Below are 24,540 nucleotides of genomic sequence, written 5' to 3'. Positions count from 1 at the left end.
CGTGGGTGTTGCAATGCGATGGAAAAGGTTCATGGCCTCTCTGAATTAAACCCATCTGCCAGTATGCTTTCTGTGGTTAAACGACTCCCATATAAATTGAAAGACAAATGGCGAACAGTAGCAGTATATATATATAACAATAGTTCGACATCCAAGAGATCACAGAACTACATTCATTGATATTGTTTTCTTTCTTGAGCGTCAAGTTAAAAATGCCACAGATCCTGTGTTTGGAAATGTATGTGACATTCCACCAACACATCTAGCAGCCAGGAGCAATGATGGAGGGAAAAGGAAGTAGCTTTGGCCCAACTGTTGAGAGAAGGAATTAGGGCTGCAACAACAAATCAATAAAAATCAATTATTAAAAGTGTTGGCAAAGAATTTCATTATCGATTTGGTGTGTCACGTGATTTACGTGTTACTCGCCATGTCGCGGCCATTTACCTTGATCTGCAGAGTTAAAAAAAAAAACTTTCATCTGCAGAGCTTTTTCCAATGGTGCCTGACTCAAATAAAGTTTAAAAAATAAACACCTGCAGACCAAGTTGAACTGAACAATTTTTGAGGTATTTTATTATTAAGTAAATTTCTATTTATAATAATAATACACAAGTGTTAAAGTTGAAACAAATTTTTGTCATTTATTTATTGTTACGACAGGTCGCAAACTTTAAAACAACATAAATGCCTTTTTTTCCACTTTGTACAAAAAAAAGTAGCCTACATATTTTGCAAGTATATAGCATATATTTGTAAGTGTTTTGGCATTTATTTTTCTTTTACTGAATCTATTTGACAAACATCCACCGAAAAAATAGTTGCCAACACATATCATGCACATATAAACAAATTTAGTACAGCATGTCTTTAGTGTGGACAATATGTGGAAAACTAGCAATTTATAATGTTATATGCAATATCTGCCCAAGCAGTTAATATGAACAGATAAAGTATGTGATCAGTTTATATTATCAAACAGTGTGCCACTTTCAGAGTTGGCGGTTTGTGGTGCTGTCTAGATGACTTTCTGTTTTGTAATTGGGAGTCTTCAAGCCATTCTGGTGTTCACACTATGATTCTTCAGCAACTAGGGGCTTCACACTACACAACCTCACATTAACCTGGTTAACCAACTGCTCTCCGAGGTTTTGTCAACAGAACTCACGAGAAATTAAGCGTAATCTTTTTTTTTTTTTCTTGAAAATGGATTGAGGAGGAAGCTGTTCAGAATGCCAACATAAAAAGGGGATTTGCACGGGATTGTCTGACCTGGGTGAGGAAAAAAAATATTTTTGGAAAGTTTAGTGTCCCTCCCTTGCTTCACAGTGATGTCACCCAAACTTTACTCTCTCTGGCTTGCTGTAGCTAAAATGAGAACAACTGACAAATTGGGTTTCTAAAATCATAAAACGTGAACACAACCTAACTGAGCATAGTTGTGAATTTACAAATACTTTTGCATCCTAATCTGTGACACACCCCCACCGTCCAGCACCAATGAGAAATAGTTCTGTAACAAACTCCTAATTTAATAAAAACTACTACATTCCTCACCAGCATAATGCTTTTATATGAGTGTTTAGACCTGTTGACAATCGGTTAACTAAATGTGTTTGATTAGCAACACCTGACAGCTGCTTATCCTTCTACCACCTTCTGGAAGCAGTAAGAGTGAATTAGTCATGGCTTGTGCCATGGATTTTGTTAAATAGATAAAAGGATCTAAAAGAATCTGCAAGCAAAGCTGTGGTGATCTCTTACTGAACCTTCCTGTGCAACACAGAAGGAGTTTCTCAGAATTCAGCTGTTGTTCAGAGAGGCTAAGCGTTCGTTCGAGGAACAGAGGGAAACCTTCCCTCTGAGTTATTTAATGTCATATCTTCCTGATGAGGCCTCTTTGAAGAGGAGATGATGATCAGGGATAATTTCAACAATAAAGGCCACAATTAAATAAGCCAATTTCAAATATGGATGTCAAACAATGTCTGAGGAATGTTGTCTTGATGTAATGCACAACTGCCCTCTCTTAGTCTTATCATTTCTCAGTTGACATCGCTTTGCTCATTATTACCTGAAATTGAATTTCAAACCAGTGAATATGCTGACTGCTGAGGCAGGTGACGGTTCATGAAACACATCTGGGAAAAAGATACTGAATTATGAAAAGTGAATGTAATTACTGTTGTAAGTTTTAGAAAAGATTGGAAGAAAAATGACTATTTTTGCTTCTTAACTCAAGTTGAAAAACTCTGAGACGGATTGCATGTTAACATTTAGGCAGCGTTCCCAACCATTGGCAGCAAGGAAAGCCGGTCTGCATTAAAATAAATTAATTAATAAAAATCAATTTAAAGGATAAGGTCACTTGGTGTCATCACATCCAAATTTGCATATTAATGCTAACAGCAGGCTGCATTTTCCTTCTGCTTTGTGTAAGCAGACCTAAACCTTAAAAACAGCTGGTTTCTCCTTTATTGTCTCCTATACATTATTTTAATCAATTTTTTTTTTCTTTTCCATTCATAGTAACAGATTGCAAAAATCCTCTACAATTGTCATGTAAAAGCAGCTAGTCGGGACTGACTGTTAATCCATGCTCACTATGACACCATTTCCAGAGTGCTGCTCTGCACTGACTAAATCAAAATGACACCATCTGACAAAGTTACCATTCACAGGCATAAAAGACAACATCTGTGCCGCGACTTCAGCAACATTCACAGAAACAATGGGCATTCACAGAGAACGTTAGAAGTGCCCGCATGTTTCAAATGTTTTCTCGGATACAGTGAACAACATCCTCTGAATTTACCACAAGGACACAGCAGCACCTCTTGAACTGCGGAAGAGGTTCAGCTGCTGCTTCTTCCTCTTCTTCTTCTTCTTTCTGACTGAGCAAAGTAGAAGGCTTGGGAGATATTTTTTGTAGCCATGGGGCAGTACTGGGGATGTCTGTCTTAAAACTTGCTAAATTTCTTACTGGTTACTTTTATTTGGGGCCAGTTATACTATTGTAGGCCAAAGTTACAAACTCTCAGGTTAATCTGTGAGGTTTAACTGTGAGGTTAAACTTTACAGTCTGGTCTGACTGATGTAACAATGTGATTTCTCATGAATAATGCCTTCAGACAGTGTCAAAACTGCTTCCGTTTGGTATACTTTGTGTGTGTGTGTGTGTGTGTGTGTGTGTGTGTGTGTGTGTGTGTGTGTGTGTGTGTGTGTGTGTGTGTACACACACTGTTATTTATACCCATACTGCCAAACACATTCTATGCCACTCCAGCATGAACACTTTGGACAGCAGGAGACCACTACGTGTTATTCTCCTACAGTACAACAAGAAGAGCAATTTCACACTGGTCTCCGATTTATTCACTACCCTCTCATCTGTCAGGCTCCCAGTGGTTCCTTTTGAAGAAGGTCCGTACTGCATACATCCATCTTTCTTAAGAGGTCTGTGTATGATTGCTTTGATCACATTCAAATAGGAAATCTCAAACCTGAAAATGCAGCCACCCTAAAAAGAGAAGTCATTGCTTCCAGCAGCTTACCGCAAATCTTCCCCTGGTTGACATGGAAACACTATGACATTTACATGAGGTAACAACAATGCTCTCACAGAGTTTGTTGAGAAGGAAACTGAAGGTTGCTGGCTGACTGATGAAAGCAAAATGGCTCCAATACTCTGTCTAACTGTCTTTTCATGAGTTACATCATGAATAGAAATTCAAACTTTCAGTACCAGAACAATGCTTTGATGAAACTCTGAGGGGAACCATTCCATTCCACTCTGCTCTAACTTAATGCACATCATGTCACGGTAATTCAATCACCCCCCCACCTCCAAGTTGAGCATTTCCTCTGAGTAAAAATCCTTAATATTTATACACTATCTCCACCATTCTATCTCTTAGGTGGAGGAGGAAGAGATTAAACTTTTGGAAGAGAACCGAAAGAAGAGACGATGATTGAAACGATGTGGCTGGAGGTGAATGAAGTAATCACATTTGTCGATTACAACAGAGGGATGATGCAGGTCTGTACCCCATTCAATAAGTGCTTGGGCTGTCCCCTCATTGAAAAAAAAGAAAGAAAAGGAATAACGCCTTCTTTCCATGTTCCTGTCCTTCCATCTAACCCCATAGAATTTTTTTCTTCTGCTTCATCCAGTTAAATCAATCAGCTTTTAAAAGCTACCAGAGATGTTCTGATTACAATAATTAGAAATAAAGACAGCAATCAACCTTGAAAGACAAAACATGTCACAAACACAAGCACAAATATGCCTAATCATATTTAATCACTACCAATAAATAGACAAGACTGCAACAATGTAGATATTTAGTTATTTAATTGATTCATACCAATTTGATTAATGAATGCTTAAAAGCAAATCTCTGGCTGTTAGTTTGAACAATATTGACAAAACAGTGCAAAACAAAAGCTGTGCACACACACCTGCCGTTTGGTACTTGTTGGGTTTTGCTAGCAGCAGATTAGACAAACATTCCCTCCTCAATAAACCAGACAGCATATTTTTTGTTTATTCCAAAACAACATTGAACCGTTTTCTCTTTTCATGATTTAGCCCTTGCAAAGAGGTGAGAAACCTCTCTGTAAATATTATCAGTTTTTTTTTTTTTTTTGTTATTCATAATTTTAGTAATAACAAGGTGAGGGGTAGATTTGACATTCACAACTAGGGCTGGGCAATTTGGACAAAACATAATATCCCAGTAAATTATGGCTCAGTTATGATATGCCTTTTATGTTCTGGTATTTTATTGCAGCCCATGTTCAGTTCAGTTCAAAGTTCAAAGCCTATTATATTATTAGAATGTTTATGAACACAGATTTATAAGTGAGACATTTAGAACTGAGGCTTTTTTTCTTGTTTTAAAAAAATGAGTGAAGTAAATGATAAGTTACTATTGTCTATTGTTTTTGTATTATTTATTTATTTTTTATCTTTATTTATATAGCGTCTAATGCAACAGATGTTGTCTCTAGACGCTTTCCAGAGACCCAGAATATGACCCCCGAGCAATTATTACATAAACAATGGCAGGTAAAAACTCCCCTAGTGGGAGAAAAGCCTTAAGCCAAACAGTGGGAAGGAAAAACTCCCGTTTAGGAGGGAAGAAACCTTGTTTTATTTATTTTTTATTTTTATTTATTTATATAGCACCAACTCATGCAGTGTAAATGCAACTCATGGTGCTTTACATACAAAATAAAATAACAATCAAAAGTACAATTTAAAACATCCCATACGACCCCACCCCGCACCCCCCACGCATACACACACCCTCACTCACACTCATACACATGTGCATACACTCACACGCCCACACACACAATAGCTGTGTTCGAAATCGCCCCCTATCCCCTATATAGTGCACTACATAGGGTGCACGCCATTTTGTAGTGCTGTTCGAATTCTCTACATTACTTTTCGTCCACTACCTCGTTCACTATAAAATACCCACAATGCACCGCAAAAGTTAGTGTACAAGCCATGTACCCTACTTTTTACTCCCGTATACCGCAATGCAATGCGGTCATGTTTTGTCTGAGGAGAAGAAGAAAAAGAAGAAGAAAAAATGGCAGCTGAACAGGAGGCGGGGGAGCGCGGGAGCTCTTTACTTACTTATAAATGTAAGTTCACAATTTGCGACTTGTTATAAAAGTATATGCTTGTCTGTTATTTTCAAAAGGGACAGATGATGACGTTGAGGGCCTGATAAAGCTGCGCATGCAGCATAACAGGCTCTTCTCGGGGTGGCGTAACGCCGCGTTTCATGGATGGGAGTAAGCAAACACATTTCAGTGATAGCATTATGTTTGTCCTTAGTGGATTTTATCTTGTCAAATTATGCTAGTCCTAACCTCGAATTACCTGTGTAAATATGTGCATTGTACTCTGTAAATCGTGACAAAAGATGTAGGGAAATCTAACAATTATGAGGTTGATATGATGTTATTAATCCATGGTAAAGAAACAACATGCACATCCGCTTACCCTGTTTATAAGCATCTAAGAGCCATCGCATAAAACGTCATGCTTAATTAAATTACACTTGCATGGGAGCCCCTATGGTGTGCAGACTTTTTTCTTATTTTTCGTTGATATGTTATACAATTTAAACAGTAACACATAGGTATATTTAATATTATATTTGATGGATGCATGAAATTAATACTTGTCTTGTATTTCACAGATCTCTTTCTCTTATACTTAAGTCATTGGTGATATCCAGTTGGTGCAAACCTAAAGTGATAAGTACACACCTGTGATATTCTGTTTCTATTTTCCTCACAAATGTGTATTGTGTTTTACAGTTGCTGTCATCTCCAGCTCCCTCCAGAATGATTCCCTTGGGTGGAGAAGACTGTTCTTAAGACCTTTTTATTGAAGCTTTTTTCAAAGTAATAAATAATGAATTAAAAATTGTTATTGAATTCATATTTGTCTTTCCTGGTTGAAATGTTCCTTTTATGAGTTTAAGTTTGTTTTAAGGTATATAAATACAGGATGCTGCAGGTATTTTAGATGATTTATCAGTTAATTGCTTACATTATTTATTACTATTCAATGGTACAATGGTGATTCATTACTCTAACATTTTTTATGTATTTGTTTTAAAATGTTGCAATGGAAAGCCGAAATGATATATTCAAATGTACAGTTACTCACAAGCCAATTCCCTGTCAGGATATGAGAAACCATTAAACACTCCTAACAAGCTGAAATTACAGAAGTATTGTTGCAAGTACTCGAACGAATTAATCAATCATAACCGCAGTTGGTGATTAATGTAATAACTGGTTAATTAGTAATTTAATTTAACTCGTGTTAAATATAAATACATTGGTAATTTTATAACTTTGAGGTTGATGTAACTGGAGTTATTAAATGAAATTCGAGGACATTTCAATGTTATTCAATGGATACTAAACTAAATAAATCAAAACGTTCAAATTGACAATAGGGGTCAGCCCATACAACCCAAACAACCACAGGAATCATATTTCTTAGATGTATCAAAGCAATCGTCGGTTAAATGCCAGCAGCCAGTAGCTAACGGTACCGTTGCTAATGGTAGGTTGCACGTACTAAATAGGTTTTAGCTCGTGCAATGTCGTGAGCAGTTATAGCTGAGGATTGGAACACACAACAGTAGTTGACAAAAGCACACTTCTACACCATTCATTTTCAACAATTTATTGACACAGAAGTATCAGTTCCCGGAGCTGTTCGGAGTGTTTACATGTTGCATGTCGCGTCCGCTACGTCACAGGAACATCCGGCGCATTTACTGACGCAAACACGTTAAAAAAAATGTACGTTGTAGTGTCCGAAATCTCATCTGGTCATCCCCTACATAGTGCACTATGTAGTGTATACTATGTAGGGAGTAGGGAGTGAGTGAACGAGTGGATGATTTCGAACACAGCTAATAAGTGGACTGGTGACATGGCTTAGCACTAACGATCCAGGTGAGGAAAACTTGAGCAGGACCAGGCTCGTAAGGGGGGGACCCTCCTGCCGAAGGAGGTTATGTAACTTATTATTTAAGGGCAAAATAAATTACATCTAAAAATAGGCTCATAGCTCCCTTAACTAAGCTAACACATTTTTTCAGACATTGCTGCAAACTATTCTACCCAACTTGAAACCGATGACGAAAAAATAAAGTGGGAAATTGAAAAAAAGAAGAAGAAAAAAATCTACCAATCAAAATGCACGTTTTTTTTTAACACCATGTGCAAAATCATATTGGTATTAGGGGTGTAATGGCACAAAAAAGAAATCATGGTTCGGTACGTACCTCGGTTTTGAGGTTTGGTTCATTTTTGGTACGAAAAAAAAAAAACTTTTGCAAACTACAGTTTATACATTTTCTTATAAAAATTAAACATTAAAACATAAAAAAATATATAAAAATAGGAATAAATCCTCCAATAAATAAAATATTCTCAAATTAAACAAAATATAAAACGTGTGTTTAAAACCTGTGTTCTCAACAACTGATCGGCAGCTATAAAACACCAATAGCATTAGATATAGCTTTAGCCCGATCTGAATTACTGCCAAAAGTGTGTTTACATGCCAAAGGTAGCAGCGTTGACACGGTGATGGTTTCTTTCCTTGCAGCAGCGATATTCACGTTTGCGTGGTGCCGTTTCAAATACGTTATGAGGTTTGACGTGTTGCCAGAAACATGTCCGGTTGCTGGTGAACAACGTCGGCACACTGCTCTCGTTTTATCTACTTGTCTTTGTCCGTTGTTGTTTTTCACCGGGAAAACCGAAGTGTCTCCAAACAGGAGACCTTAAAGATCAGGGAGAGTCTTCAAGCTCCCGCTTCTTGTTTGCATCAACCATGACGTCTGCTAGCAGTTAGCGGATAAAAAAACTCAAGTGGGAGTCCGGTACCGACTACAAACTTCCAGTCCGCCACTTAAGATGTCCGTGTGGGAACTCAGATTTGAAATATGCTCTGCCCGCAAAACAAGCCTGTTAAATAGCTTCTGTTAAATGTTTTACAGTATTCGGATCAGTACACTTCTACACCGTACCGAAACCGTTCGGTACGAATGTGTGTACCGTTGCACCCCTAATTGGTATAGATTTATATACCGATATAATGCCCTCCCCTATCCAAAACAACTGTACAGGGAGTGAATTTTTATTTTACATGATGACATCAACCATTTTGGCTTATTCCCTCTGACCAGAGATCACGCACATCAATTTTGCCCAATTTTACTCCCTTTTCTCCCTTCCTGATGCAACCACGCACGCATGGGGAGAGACAAACAACTATTCATGATTTGTCCTTTTCATTAAGCCTTATTAATGTTCAATACAAGGTAAGTGAGGCAGGGTGCGTGCCACGGGGGCCCGACCGAAGGACGGAGAGACACAGAGCTTCGTGCAGACCCTTTATTTGTCACACAAAACACCCCAACACAGTGCAGAAGCACACAGCATGACAGAAGCTCCTCCGACCAATTTGCTGCTGTCCAGCTCTGCCTTATAAAGGCAGGCCGGGTGGAGGCGTGGCAGCCACTCAGGTGGATGGGACACAGGTGCGTGTCCCATCAACCTCTCCACCCGGCCACAGTAAGGTTCTAATTTATGTTTTATGTTCACAAAAAGTTGAGACACATTGTATAGCAAATAACTAAATGTACTGAAATCTTAGTGTGTAACATGTTAACCCTCATAAAAGTGTAGTTGCTTGTTTCCATTAATGCTTGGCATAATGGCATATTTAAAAATATGTATTTAATAAAATGGCATATTTAAAGATTTTGCAAAAGTGACAATCAAAAGGTGCATTTGTAACAATGATGACTTGCACCGTGAAGTAATGACAACTCATGTCTTCCAGCTGCTTAGTTGAAATGTTTTGAAACAGAACAGAACAGTTCAGGTAGGCTACAGTGCATTAGGTTAATCCCCCGCTGTCCAAACGGTTAAAGACATTGAGTTATTATGAAATCTCAAAACTGAGTTATAAATTCAACAACAAAGTGTCTTAAACAGGCAAAACCCATCACTTTTCAATAACTATGACTTCTTCATTAATCCTCCTTTTCATTACCGTGCACGTACTGAAAACTGTGTTCATCAGTATAACTCATTTCCACTCACAGAACACTATCATATCCCCCAATCAATCAAATCATCAGATGAAGAAAAATACACAAAAAATCAGGTAAATAAGTCCTGTTTTACCAAATGTTGTCCATGTAAACGGTGTGCTGTGCATGAAGCATTTATTCGGTAACCATGTGCACATCCTTACAATATTTCAATTTGAATCATAATGACATCAGACGGTCCTTTCAAATTTCAATCTAATACAGACGCAGGAGCCATGCCGAGCATTCTCACACAAAATGGAATAGGGGAGAATAGGAAGTGGATTGCGCTTCCGTGCTTTAATGGATTCAAAATGTGAACAGGTGAAAAGCCAGCATGGTGCAAAATGAATGAAATTATGAACAGAACAAAATATAAGGTAGTTCTTCACTCTTGTGTGATGGACTTTTTATAGAGATATATGATTCAAACAGGTATGCTTAAACTGTATTTATGCCTCCTTCAACAACACTCACAGCTACTTCAAGACACATTTTTTTCAATTAAATAATCATTTATTCAATCAAATTATCCACCGTCTAATTTCTTTCTCAATTAATCAAATGTCTAAACTTTAAAATGCTCAAATATTTAAGTCTGTATATGACTGTTCCAAAGCCAGATGTGAAAAACAAATTTACTAAACAGCAGCGACAAAAAGAAAAAAAGAGAGGAAAAGAAAAAAAATTCTATTGCTCAAAACAGAGATACAACAAACTCTCACAGACAAACCCAAACCATACTCTACATAATTTTTTGCATGATGACAACTAAACTAAATTAAACTAAACTAAACTAAATTGATTAGTTGTGAAAACAGCTGTTGACAGTCTGTTGAACAAGAAACAAATGCATGCAATCACAAATATAAAATCACAGCTTATACTCAGCTGGGATAAGGAAATGGTAGATGGCTGCATTTACAAAAACTCTTCAAAATATGCTATTCCATTCCCCAAACACATTTGCACCCTGATGGGTATATGCACAAGAGTGGGCATTACTCTGAGTCTCAGTGCTTAAGAACACTTGAACATTTGGGCAGGTAGGCTCTATCCACTGAACCACATGCACCATTACTGAGAATATCCACTAAACAAAGTTGGCCATCTGAAAGGGGTTATGGCCTTTTAGCAACCTAACGCATCAGTCTTTAGAGTAAAAGTGATGTACAGCTCAGCTAGGTAAAGTACCTGAGACTGCAAGTTGATCTCAACATAGCAGCAGTCTTAATTACATAATATACACAGCAACATAACACCAAATATTCACCTCTGGTGTCTAGTACTGAGCTGTGCAACATTAAATGAACCTGACATCACCTTTGGCAATTCATAAACCCTCCTATATTTTTGTTAAGAAATAATTATCAAAAATAAAAAAATATTAAAAATAATAATAATAATAATAATAATAATAATAATAATAATAATAATAATAATGAAAAAATACAGCAACAATCCTTTTATAATTAAGTGGGCAACACCTGTGCAGTGCTGTATGCAATCAGCAATAGCAAGAGTGCTTGGCTGACTAATGACAGAAGTGATTAGAACTGCTAAGAGACTTGCCTGCACAGGCAAGGCTAGAGATTGCATTCAAATACAAAACAGAAATCAGGTTAAACACCCAAGTAAATAGCTGGTGTTAGTGTCTCATCTCTCCCCTCCACTGCATTTATCCACACAACCCACTTTCACAGAGACTGTTTACCAGCCGATTATCAGAAGATGTTGGATCGCGCTATCACTAGTTTAACTGCAAAAAGCAGTCTCATATCTTTTCAAAGGGACATAGGAACTCAGCAATTCAGTTCCAGGGTAGTCTATCTGAATGTTTCAAAAAACAAAGGCTGGTGACAGCTCATGACACGATCCCATTTAGCATGAAAAAAAAACAAATCCCTGAAATGAAATACAGCAGGGTTTAGTATGTTGTGTGAATATTGTGGTAACTTAAAGGGGATGTCTTATGGCACCTATTTTAAACAGGCCTTGAATGTCTTAAAAACAAGCTTTTGATTTTTGTTGCTAAATAAATTGGAAATTCAGCCTCTGAGCCATGTCTTTAGCATCCCAGTCTCTAACCTCATTCTCTATGCGGGATTCTGAGTGGGTGGGGAGACTATGATAATGAGGCACTGTGCTGATTGGCTGCCTGAATGACGCGATACACCGCTACGAAAAAGTGGCGGAAGCTCCGGCCGGCGGAGTTAGTTGTGGGCGTGGTTTCACGCATCGGAGGCCAACCTATGTAAATCGCTCCCGCCGTTACGTAACGACGGGTGCAGAATCTGAACGGCTCGTAGAAGCCACATCACACTGGATGGATCATCCGGGCGGCTGTTCAGACACTGCAGAATTTGGTTGCTTTCCTCCTTCTCTGAGTTGGCAGGCTGAGGGGAGACCACTTTATATATGTTAAAGCATGAGAAAACGTGTTTTTCATAATAGGTCCCCTTTACATAACATAGTCACAAGCTGAAATTTCTATGTACATTAGTGACACTGAAACAGTCGACTATGGTAAAATTGTTGTTACACTAAACTACAGCAAGTCGCAAATCGCTTTCGACCATACTGTCACTGCTGACACGATTTGGAAGGCGTACTTCTCATAACCATGACTTATAGGCAATTCATGATATCTAGAGGATTAACAAACCCCTGGAAAGCAGAGAAACAGCTTTGCACCCATATATTAATCTTTAGGATGTTGTCAAGGACTTCTGCATTAGAACCATCCAATAACAGACCAGATTCGCCATCATGTCATACATTTGTAACATGAATTTGTTACACGGTTGGTGCAATTAAAAAAGTACATATTGGGATCTTTAGGATGCTGTGTTCTATAGGGGTACAACAATTTTTTTGTCGACAATGATAAAAATAGTCAGAGTAAGGAATCTTTTTTCTTCTTTTGTATCTCTGCTGAAAGTTGCACCGACGCAAAAGTACAGCGCCAGGGAAACAATATGGCGGCGACCGACGCAACAGCACAGCGACTGGCAGTAAAGTTAATTACAAAAATGTATTTTTGAATGAAGTGTCCATCTTTAATGTCAATTAATTTAATAATCTTAACAATAAAATTGTTAATTTATAATCAGCGCGTCATTTATTTAAACAACCTCATGAAAAATGTTAAATCTGAGAGGAAAGTAAGAGCCATTTAATAACTTTTAAAAGTCATAATCCGATTAGTCGACTAATCGTTTCAGTTTTCAATGACTAATCGACTATCAGAATAGTAGTTAGTTTCAGCCCTATATGTTTTTAAATACACTTGTCAGGGTTTGTTAGAGTGACCTGCAGGTTTGACAGCAGAGGAGAAAAACAGCAGTAATTGAGGAGGCTTTTATTTTTATTAATTAATTAAATTATTATTACTATAATCGTAGTAGTATATTTGAACTTTAGAAAAAGCATCCAAAGCATGTTTTTACAGAAGCATACTATGTTCATGGCAGCACACTATGGCAGTGTGAAGTACATGGGCAAAGTGGGGCTCTCATGCAGCTGGAGAGGAACTGGGGACTCCCCAGTTCCTCTCCAGGGACTGCCACACCACAAAAAAGCCAGGACATATATTATAAAAATAGAGAAGAATTAATAACCAAAAAGCCATAAATTACACTTAATTTGTTGTATACATGTATAATAGTTCAAAATTTACAAGTTGAAATCATTCATGTGAAATTGTTTGCTTGTCATTTATGAGTTTGTATCCTGTTATAGACTTGAAAAATCCAAATCTGTTTTTGTCTTTATTTTCCCTTTAAACTTTTATTGCACAATCCAAATAACACTGTTATAAAGAATAACTGTCAGACAATAAACATTTGTTATTGTGGAAAAAGGAGCAGAAGCACTCACTAACTGCCCTTTTTTTGACAGCTATAAAATAAGTGGTCTACAAATTATCATGCTCATTACAGGGGTTTTATCAATTTTATTTTCTATATAGCACCAGAAAACAGAAGTAATTTAGGGCTGCCTTTTCCATAGCACAGGTATATACCTAGCCCTTTTATTGAACAAACTAGACAGTTTTATTTTATTCATCTTAATTACATAAATTGTTTCACTTAATCATATTGATAACTTGTGTAAAACCCAACTGTGTTGAATTTCACAGTATCTTGACTTCAGATTCCAACACTGCAGGTGCCTCCTGCTGCAGGATGATGTAATTGCTATTAAGAGATGAGTGATTTCTGAGTGAATGTCAAAGTACAATTGTAGCTGTGGGAGACAGTGGCCTTGAAAGCAAGCAGTGATCCCAGTGAGCACTTGACACAGAAATGAAAGGCTGCTGTGAAGTCAATGTCCAGATGGTTTTCTCAATGAAGCAGCTTCCCCACACACCTAGAGGTGTGCTTCATCAGCTTCGCTGTGAAGAAACTGAGAAACTTAAATATCCAGACTAATCCTTACGTTTAACATTAAAAATGTTAAAAATGTGGCTGTTCAGATAGATACTAATGGAAAATACATAGAATGCCATTATGTGATTTTGCATCTATGCTCACATCAAATGAGATTTAATGTGAGCATCAAGTGCACTCGTGATGGGTTGGAATGGCTCGAATATGATGAACCCTATGAACTTCTTTATGTAATGTATTTTTACAGGTAAAAATGTACTTGTTCTAAGCAGATTCACCCTGCTGTTTCCTGACAAGAATAAGGGCAAAAACTAACATCATCAACATACGTGTGTTTGAAGAGATAATGTCTGGTATCTAAAAATATGAAAAATCTACTGTTGCTTGTTGCCTGCCATCTAAAAGTCACACACTGAGAAAACATACTCACATCCTACATTGCGTTTTAATTAAACTGTGATTACCCTTGGAAAACAAAGTCTGTATTCAATCATTTTAAAAAACATAAAATAAAGAAATCTGTGGGGTGAGCTACAATCTAGTAGCTCAAGGTACAGGATGTATGGAATTTAAAGCACTCAATATAGAGTGCTGTGCAAAAGTTAAGGCATATTTCGGTGCAGCAAGGATGTGTTGTACTTACAGAGCTTGGTGGTCCCTTAAAGCTCCTATTTTTTTCTTTTTTGGAATAAGTGAGTCCCAGATCTAAGAGGCTCTAATCCCTCTGCTTTAGTCATCTCATGACCACCATATAAATCTCTAAACCCTTGCTGAGCTCAGTCCGCGCAGGAGCCACATCCAATCTGCATCTGCTACCATCAACAATGTCCTAATCATGTCACAAGGCAGTGCTCTGCACGATAGGAACTGCTTAGCCACATGACCTTAAATACATGCAGCTGACACCTAACAAAAGGACTGTTTTTGACTTTTTCTAAATGCTTCACTTCAGTGGGTGACATTTCACCTCGCTAATCGCAGCATGGCTGTGATTGTCACAGGGTTTGTCTCAAAGGGTTTAACATATGAAATGACTAATTCTCATAATGGAGGGAAAAAAATCCTTTCTAAGTGCTCTTTTTTTTCCATCCATCCGTTATCTTCCGCTCATCCACGATCAGGTGGCAGGGGCAGTCTGAACACGGAGGCCCTCCCAAAGCCACTTTTGTCACCTACTCAACCTCTTCCAGAGGAACTAGTTCCCAAACCAGCTAAGAAATATCTCCAGTGTGAGGTCTGGGTCTGCCCTGGGGCATCCTTCCAGTCGGAAAAACTCAGAATACCTCAACTACCTTAACCATGTGCCTGAATCTCTTCAACTGGGTCCTCTCAATGTAAATGAGAGGAGACTCCAATTCAAGTGTCTCCCCAATGAGTGAACTTCTCACCCTCGCTAAGGGACAGTCTAGCCAGCCTTCAGAGGAAATGTGAGTTTCATGTGAGGTTCACCTTTTGGCTCAGCTCTCTCTTCACCAGAACATGCCAGTAACAGAGTCCGCACTCCTGCCTCACCAATCCGCCTGTCAATCTCATGTTCCACTCTTTCTCCACTTCTTGATGCATGCTGTGGTCTCTCGCAAAACCACCACAAAAGTTAGTTTTTCAATACATTTAGGGTAAATATCTCAAACCAAGATTGTAACAGTGATGAGTTTGTGAAAGTTCTGCTTACACTGCAACACAGTGTAGAAAACATTGAAAGCATTTCTCAAGGGTATTCCTTCTTCTGACAGGACTAACAGGGACCACAAAGGCCGTGCCCGCTACTCACTATTCAACGCAGATGGAAGGATATAAAGTCAGAGAAGCCAGTTTGCATAAGAAAAATAATAATTCAATGCAAAGTATAGTAACCATAGTCAAAATAAAGGAAAATCTATTTGTTCTCTAAGCCGGGTTCAGATAGTATGACATTTCCACAAAAATGTTATTTGCTCTTATACAGTACCTACATATCATGTAAATGTATTAAAAAGGTAAGATCCCAACATATACTACTTGGATATTTTCATATATTAATCTGTTAACTAGTAATTCATTCAATTATCCATTTAACAAGAATTCATGTTTGGCCTAGAGGTTTTCCATTAGTTTAAGCTTCCACTGTGGAAATGCAGTGATGAGATGTGGGCAAGGTTTAGACATCTGACAGTAAGAAAATGAACACAGAAAGATCTAGTGCATGAATTACATCAATATTTAATTACTTTTCTCGCATACAACTGGACAGGCGTGCAAAACATAAACCCATAACTGACACTTATGAAGACAGCTGTAGAGCGGCTGAAAGTGAGAAACAGCAATGAAAAGACACTAACGCAGAGAATATTAAACTGCTAAAGAAGACAGAAGCCATCACCACCCAAGAGTTAAATTATTATATCAAAATATAAGTTGTCAAAACGACATTGAGGCACCCTGACACAGAGGCCACATTGTCATTTTCATTATCACAGCAGCATGTTGTACTGCCTCACTACTAATGTTTGCCATTTGCATATTCCGTTCGTTACATTCCACCACAGGTGGTGGAGATGAAAGAGAGAGTTTACTACCTCTGATATCCGACACTGAGCTGCTGATCTGATAATGGCGTTCATGCTGTGCAGTATCTGCCCTTTCTCCATCCGGAAACAGAGAAGTTGACAGCATATCATAACACAGGCTTACTACCAACAGCATCTCCTTTTAATGTGTGAAATACTATCAGTGAAAACTGAAACACCAGGACTCAGGTGAAGAAAAAAAAAAGGGAGAAAGCGTCCCGTGGTGACTCACGTCTTCTCATCCACTCATTATGCACTTGGGACCAAATCATTTCAGGCATCACTACCCACGAGTCTCTTATCAAATAATATTGAAATGTTGCCTGGAGGTGTCCATTGTGCATACGAATAAAGTCATATTTGCTGGATGATAAGTTAGTTATGATTGTAAGCCGCTGTAGGTAATATATTCTCTATCTTATGATAGAATCCCATTTTAATAATAAATCTTGTTTCCTCACTTTGTAAAACTTGAGTGAAAATTTCACAATGAGTTTCTAGTTTTAAAGGCTAAGAATATCCTGCCAGATGTAAATTTGTGCTGAGCTTTTCTGAAAAACAAGTTAATGGTTCACATAGCAATGCACATATGAATCCTCTAACTGACTTCCTTCAGTTTCATTAGGTAATGCATTTAAAGCCTAAAAAAAATTATACATATATATACACTGTTATCAATCAAATAATTTCAATGTGTAAAGGACAAAGATGGCACAAGCCTAAGCTGGACTGTTCAACAATTTGAACATTAATTTACAATATGGCAAGTGCTACAATATGGAGTTATATGAAAACTTTAAGGAAAAAAGATTTAAAAACGTATGTTAATATGATGAATTTGTATTACTTTTTTTTAATGGGCAGCTTGTCAGCTATGGCTGAGGAAGAAAAGGCTAAGGGTACTGGAATGGGATGCCTGACAACACGGTACTGTTGTACAGCTTATGGCATGTTTGCAGGAAGAGTTGCACAAAATAACAACCAAAATACTTTGCAGAATCTTTAATCCCAGAATGTCATATGTGTTGTGAAATAAAATAGCTCTCTGGCAATGTAGTGAAGCCCTGAAATACAGGAATAAATGCATGCTGTCAAATAAAATTAAGTGGTTGAGATAAAACATGTAATGTTTTGGATTGTTCATAACAATCTGTGGTGAAATGAATGTAAAACAATGTTTATCCCTGCAGCTCCCTCCCCCACCCTTATACCAATCAAATTTCTTCTTTTTTGGGGTCGCAATATGTGTCTCAATATGCGTCTCACACAATACAACGGCCTATAAATGGCGCCTTTTCAAACTCCCAAAATTATTTCCATTTCTTAGGGGCTGTAAAAATGAGTGCAATCTTATTTGTTAAAGCCTCATGATACATGATGTCTGAGGCACTGATTAAACAGAAAATTAGATCATTATTCATGCACGGCAGTACTGCAGCCCTTGTTAATTACTGCATTATCACACGCATGTATGCATTTGCCTGCATGAGCATACTGGATGAAAAAGGTTAACACTACAAGAAACTGCTCTCCCAACATGTTCTGAGAAAGAGAAGCCTTGGGCTGTTTAACTGTGAGCCACTAAACATTATGACTCAATTCTAAAAAACAGTGTTAGGACAAAGTAACACAGAGCGCCATACAGTTGTCTGTACAGGCTGCTCTGTATTACCTGTAAGTGTACATCAGGTTCAGGCTGACGGTGCAGTTTATTGTCCGGGGTTTATTGCCTCTTTTAACAGAGCATTTGACTTTATTAATATTTTAGGAGACCACCTTCAGCTAAATGTTGTGTAACTTTGCCCAATCTTTTTCTAAAGATCATGCAAACATCAACATTTTTAAAATGATGTCACTTTGTTCTTGCAGCACTGTTTTCGGGCTTCTAGCAGCTTGTTCTCGACACATCATCTGAGCAGAACGTTTTTCCCGTGTGGTGTGCATGAACTGTTCTGCAAATGGTTAGAAATATAAAGGGGGGCATGGTTAAAGGGGTGAAGCAGAAGTAATCCCCGATTTTCCACTGGTGCTGAAGTTTGCATCGAAACCCTTTTTTCCATCTCCTTGGCAATTGTGAATTGTAACAACAAATTTTCCTCCTCCTTTTGCTCCACTTCATGCATTTTGTCCTCCTTCTCCTCCTTCATCAACCCCAAATCTGTCATCTCTGTCATTGTCACCATGGTTTCCCTGTACCCTGTATCTGTGCATGGTTGCCAATGTGGTTGCCAATTTCAATTATAAGCGACTTTGGGCTTGTTTTTGTGATGTTATTTTAAAATTTTAGATGTTGCGGTGGTTGGGGTTTTTTGTAAGAGCTGAGGCTTGTGTAAGGTATGAACATATCCGTCCTAAGCATGGTAGCATGACGAGTACAGATGAGGAAGTAATAGTGGCTAGCCATTGGCTGAGCCACAGTCAGATATAATATTAGAAATAAATATATTGTTTTGTTGCTTTTTTTAAACTCTCCTGGAGTGGTACAAAAAAGTTAACCTGGCTGTAAATATGTTTAATTCTGCTCTAAAGTTGGACATTTTAACTTGGGAGTCAATGGAAATTGACTCACTTTTGCAGGCAGCCTCTAACGGTCAGTTGAGGAACTGCAATGAATCTTATGGCCGTTTTCCACTTGTACCTACTCAGCATGCTTCTACTTGCCACGCCCCCGTCTTGCGCTTTTCCACTACGGACCGAGGCGGGTGGAGCCGTGCCAAGCAGATACTTTTTCTGTATCTTTTCTGCCGAGGTTCTAACCGGGCTGAGCCGGCCCTGGATCTGACGTCATCACAATACACGCCACTGATTGGTCGGGGGGCAGGGCCGTCAGACGTTTGAATCAGGAAGCGGGAGTCAGCGCGAGAGCGACTCGCTGCAATTTTATTATACAGCGCAAACGTCTGTTTGGTGATCCAACTCTGAGGTTCAGATGTTCACAAACCTGGTGGCTGACGAGAGAATTAAAAAAGGGATGTAGACGGGTGATAAGGAACGATCAGATCCACAGGCGCTCTGTTTTACTCTCAGCCGCTCGCGGCTCCAGCTGATTTTCTCATCTGCGCCGACACAAACAAAGGGGTTGCACAATCGAGTACGTCACAGCAGCTTCACCCCAACCCGCCCACTTCTCACCTGGCTGTGGAAAAACAAACGAGGACAAAACGGGTGGAGCCGGGACGAGCCGGGACGAGGCGAGTCGGGCCGAGTAGGTACTAGTGGAAAAGCGCCATTAGTTCCACATGAGCCTCAACTCGGAACTAAAGAAGCGTTTCCACTAGCGTGAGTTCCGGGTAGATTTTTCGGGGCCAGGTCGTTCGTTTCCATTACCATGAACAAGCCGATAATGTGGCTGTCAGGAACCTTTAGAAACGGCCCTGTAGTAGGAGAGAGACGTTTTGTGGGACGTTTCGTCGGGGCTACCTGGTGGGTGGTCTCTGCTGTGTTTCTTCTTCTTTTCATTCTTCTGCTGGCCATTTGCAAAGTACAAAAAATGTGCATTACTGCCACCTGGTAGTCGTTGGCGCTATCGTTTCAGTCAAAGTTCTTGTGTTGCGCTACAGGGGTGTGCAAAGTCGGGCCTCGAGGGCCGCTGTCCTGCATGTTTTAGATGTTTCCCTGTTTCCACACACCTGATTCTAATTAATACTCGTCATCAGCTTGTCTTCAAGTTCTGCATAACTCTGTTAATGACACAGCCATGCTTGTCAGGGTGCGTTAAATCATGGAAACATTTAAAACCTGGAGGACACCGGCCCCTGAGGACAGACTTTGGAAACCCCTGGTGTAGTGGAAACACGCCGACGGAAGTGGCCGAGGAGTCGGTCGGCCATGTTAGAGCTTCCTCTCCGGCAGATTTACCCTGAGCTCCTGCATGTGCAAAAGGGCCTTTAGATGGTTTGCGCTTGGAAACAAATCATTGCAGGGCCTAGTGGGTCATTAAATACAGTATTTAAATCTTACACACTATACTGTATCTGTGCATGGGCTATACACACCACTACTACTACTACTGTCATTTAGCAGGCGTTTTTATCCAAAGCGACTTACATCTGAGACCACACATCTATTGTATCACATGTATAATCAGAAAATAGCGTTTGTGTGTGAGTTACTGATATGTGATGTGTTAAAATAGTGATAAATTATTATTCCCTGTCACCCCTGCCAGCCTCTTCCTGATACGTGGCCTCGAGGCATCTTCGCTCTTGCGCTGTTTGAAACTTGACTGATTCCTACCGATTCATAACCACATGATTTCTCCACACTTTTCAGCAATCATGACTGTCACTTATTTTTTTGTTCTGACAACCCTGTATATGAGCTGCATATAGGTGCTGCAGTAGGAGGGGCATGTGAGGACTTCTAGGAGGTCTGCACCCAGAACAAACTTTGCTGTGGTTTCTATTTCATTTGTTCAGTTTCAGGTCTGAAGCATATTCTAGAAAAATGTTGATGAAAAAACAATTAAGTGAACATTTACGTTTCATTCCTTTAATGACAGTATGAACCCAAGAAAGCAACCTAAGCTGGAGATCCACATAGCAATGCATCAAAAACTGTCATTCATCGATAGCTGATACCCAGCAGACAAATATTGAGGGAAACCTTTATCAAGTGATACAAATTTGGCAAATGGGTTGTAGGTTTCGGCGTTTGTTCTGGTCGGAGTTTATATCCTTACTCAGCCCTGCGTTACTGAGGCGTTACAACCCCTGGCTGACCAAATAAACTACGTGGAGAAAAAACACCCGGACTCTCTGCTCATTATTTTGGGGGACTTTAACAGAGCTAACCTCAGTCATGAACATCCAAAATACAAACGGCACATTAAGTGTCCCACCAGGGACACAAACACTCTGGACCATTCAGTCTTGCAGTTACATTTTTTGGTGTGCTGCTTTCACCACTTTGTGGGATCTTCAAACTCTGGACCATTGTTACACAGTTTTGGACTAATTTCCCTCTGTCCCCCGTGCAGCCTTGGGATTCTCTGACCACTGTGTGGTTCATCGTATCCCGACCTACAGGCAAAAGCTGAAATTTTGTGGAGTTACAAGACTGCTTTGACTGCACTGATTGGAGTGATTTTGAGGTCTGCCGCCTCAGACCTGCATGAATTGACTGATACCGTGACATCATGAAAGAGTTTTTGTGAGGACATGTGTGTTCCCACCAAGACCTTCCGCAAATACAAAAACAAAAAACCCTGGTTCTTTGGTAAACGTAGGCAGCTTCAACAGGCTAAGGAGGAGGCCTACAGAAGCAGAATGTATAACCAGGCCAGGAACACACTGACGACGGAGGTGAAAGCAGCCAAAAGGGGCTTTGCTGAAAAGATCAGCCAACGACCCAGCGTCAGTGTGGAGAGACCTGCAGAACATCACCAACTACAGGAGACCATCACCCAACATTCCAGTGAACCATCAACTGGCTGGCGAGCTGAATGTGTTCTATTGCAGATTCGACACATTCACACCTCTCAGTCATTACAGACTCACCTACACCCCCTGCCATTCTGCCCCCCCCCCTGACCCCCCACCAGCACTCAAGATCTGGGAAGAGGAAGAATGTCAACTTTTCCTCTGACGTAAGACAAGGAAGGCACCCGGCCCAGATGGTGTGTCACCCTTCTGCCTGAAGTTATTGACACTTCTCTGATGGTCAGAAAAAGGACATTACGTGTTTCAAGCAATAAGTAACCTTTAGGATCACATCTTTTCCAGGGACGTAGATTCAAATTTCAACTGGACAATGCACAACCATCTCCTGCACGTATTTCAATGACATGTCTGAAGAAGAAGAGAAGAAAAAAGTCCAAACCAGTCTCATCATCACAAGGAGAACACTGGAATACACACGTACATATTGCACCACTGCATCCTAAAAAGTAAAATTCTGACCAGTCAGAACAAATAGAGAATCAGATAACTAGTATCAATTGACCCTTTCGCAGCAAGTCACTAGAAGTGACTAAGCTCATGTTTTAACCACACTTGCTGCCATGACATAAAAAAAAAGTTGATGAAGCCCAACTCTGACATTGTAAATACTCTGGCACAGCAATAAGACCACTATTCAATATATATTCAGCCCATCACCAACAACTAATGGTTTCAAAAATGATGCAAACAGAAGGTCATAAATCATCCACATTCTACTCACAATGGCCTGAACAGAATTTGATGTTCTGTCAATGGGGAAATCAAAACTCTTTTTTTCTCAACAAATCACAATTGCTTGTAGTTAATATTGCTTTAAAAGTACTTTTTTTCTGCAAGTCTCTACTATTCAAGGCATAACTGATTTTGATATGAGCGCATTCTAGACTCATTGGAGCTGATAAATGATACCAAAAGCCGTTTAAGCGTTTCAGTACCAGACAGGGGCGTCAATTCAGTATGGCAAGGTATGGCAGCCGCCACACCTTGGCTTCAAGGGAAAATGTAAATGTTTGTTTTTTTAATACATGTATGGAATTACTCTGTGTCTATTTGTATTGATTATTCTATTACTTAATACATATAGAATAACTACAAATGCAAATCAGAACAACATGATCGATTTCACTAGTTATTATACACTGCAAAAACTGAAAATCTTAACAAGAATATTTATCTTATTTCTAGTTAAAATGTATAATTTTTAGTCAAAAAAAATATCATTACATTTAAGACAAGACTCAAAAACAACCATTTTCACCTGTTTCAAGTAGATTTTCACTTAAAATAAGTGGACAAATCTGCCAGTGGAACAAGATTTTGTTGCTTGTAATGACAAGATAAATCTTGTCCCACTGGCAGATTTTTCTACTTATTTCAAGTGAAAATTTACTTGAAAACAGGTGAACATGGTAAAATAACAAGTTATTTTTCTGGTGATGACTCTTGTTTTAAGTGTAATGAGATTTTTTGACTAAAAATTAGACATTTTAACTAGAAATAAGACAAATATTCATTTTTTTTTAGTTTTTGCAGTGAGCGAGACTGCATTTGAAAAAGTTCCAATTTTCTTAACCACACAGATAAGCTCCATAGCAGACTTCTGTGATGAGTATTTGCTGGACGTGTTGATTGATACTCTAGTTAAGTTCTGTGACTCGTAACCTTGCCATACCTTAGCTTCGACTGAATTGACGCCACTGGGACCAGACATAACAGTGAAGTTGAGACTGACTTTTATTGATTTATTTAGTTATTCATTTTTCCAGTTCTTTCAAAAAGTGTTTGAAAACTTCACCCTGAGATTAGCGGTTCATATCACGTTGGAGCTTTGGCAACTCTTCAAGACAAAGCACTAATTTCACGACCTACATGTGGAATCTACATGATAAGAACAGCAGCAGTGACGCGAGCCTCCAGAATGAGACGACTTATCCGAACGATGCAATATCCTCCTATATAATATAACACACCCGGTCCACAGTCACCTGCTCCACAGTCACAAGAGAAACAAAAGTCAGTTTCTTACCATTTTTTTGTATTATCCAGAAATGCTCAAAAATCCTTTCGTCCGGGTAAGAGAAGCACAAATATGAGCGGACAGCGCGGCTACATACTCCTCACTCCGGCTCGTCAGCTCTCCGCGGCCGCCGTGTCTTCAGCCCGACACACGAGTCAGCTGCTTCACTCAAGTCTCGGTCTCTATCTCGCTCCGTGTTCGTGACGTAGTGAGGCAGGTAATCCCATTACAGCGGTCATGAAAGGTGAGACCGGCTAAAGATTCACCGCCCTTCCCCCCACCGTATCTGCCTAATATGCACTTTTCTCCATTTCAATGAACAGTGAGAGATACTGTATATTATATTTACCGGGAGTTTTGTCAAACAGAAAAAAGAAATAGAGTGAAGTCTCTTAGACCCCAACAGGTGCCACCTGAGAGGCAACAAAAGCTTTTCATCGACACCTGTCTGTCACTCACTGCAGTTAAACCCATTAGTTGGATCTGTGT

General features: G+C 39.1%; 1 protein-coding gene across 1 annotated transcript in view; it reads right to left on the bottom strand.

Annotated features, from left to right (window-relative positions):
• LOC133464094 (protocadherin-15-like) overlaps window positions 1–24,193 on the bottom strand; it is a 215,822-nt gene extending 191,629 nt beyond the window's left edge. Inside the window, exon 1 of the mRNA XM_061746074.1 lies at window positions 24,061–24,193. The gene's annotated coding sequence lies outside the window, so the exon portion shown is untranslated. The remainder of the gene's footprint in view (window positions 1–24,060) is intronic.
• Window positions 24,194–24,540: the final 347 nt, after the last annotated feature.

This window comes from Cololabis saira, chromosome 17 (genome assembly GCF_033807715.1).
Source record: "Cololabis saira isolate AMF1-May2022 chromosome 17, fColSai1.1, whole genome shotgun sequence".
Lineage (NCBI taxonomy): Eukaryota > Metazoa > Chordata > Actinopteri > Beloniformes > Belonidae > Cololabis > Cololabis saira.
Note: the sequence above shows the minus strand (reverse complement) of the source record. Positions and strands in the feature narration are given on the sequence as shown.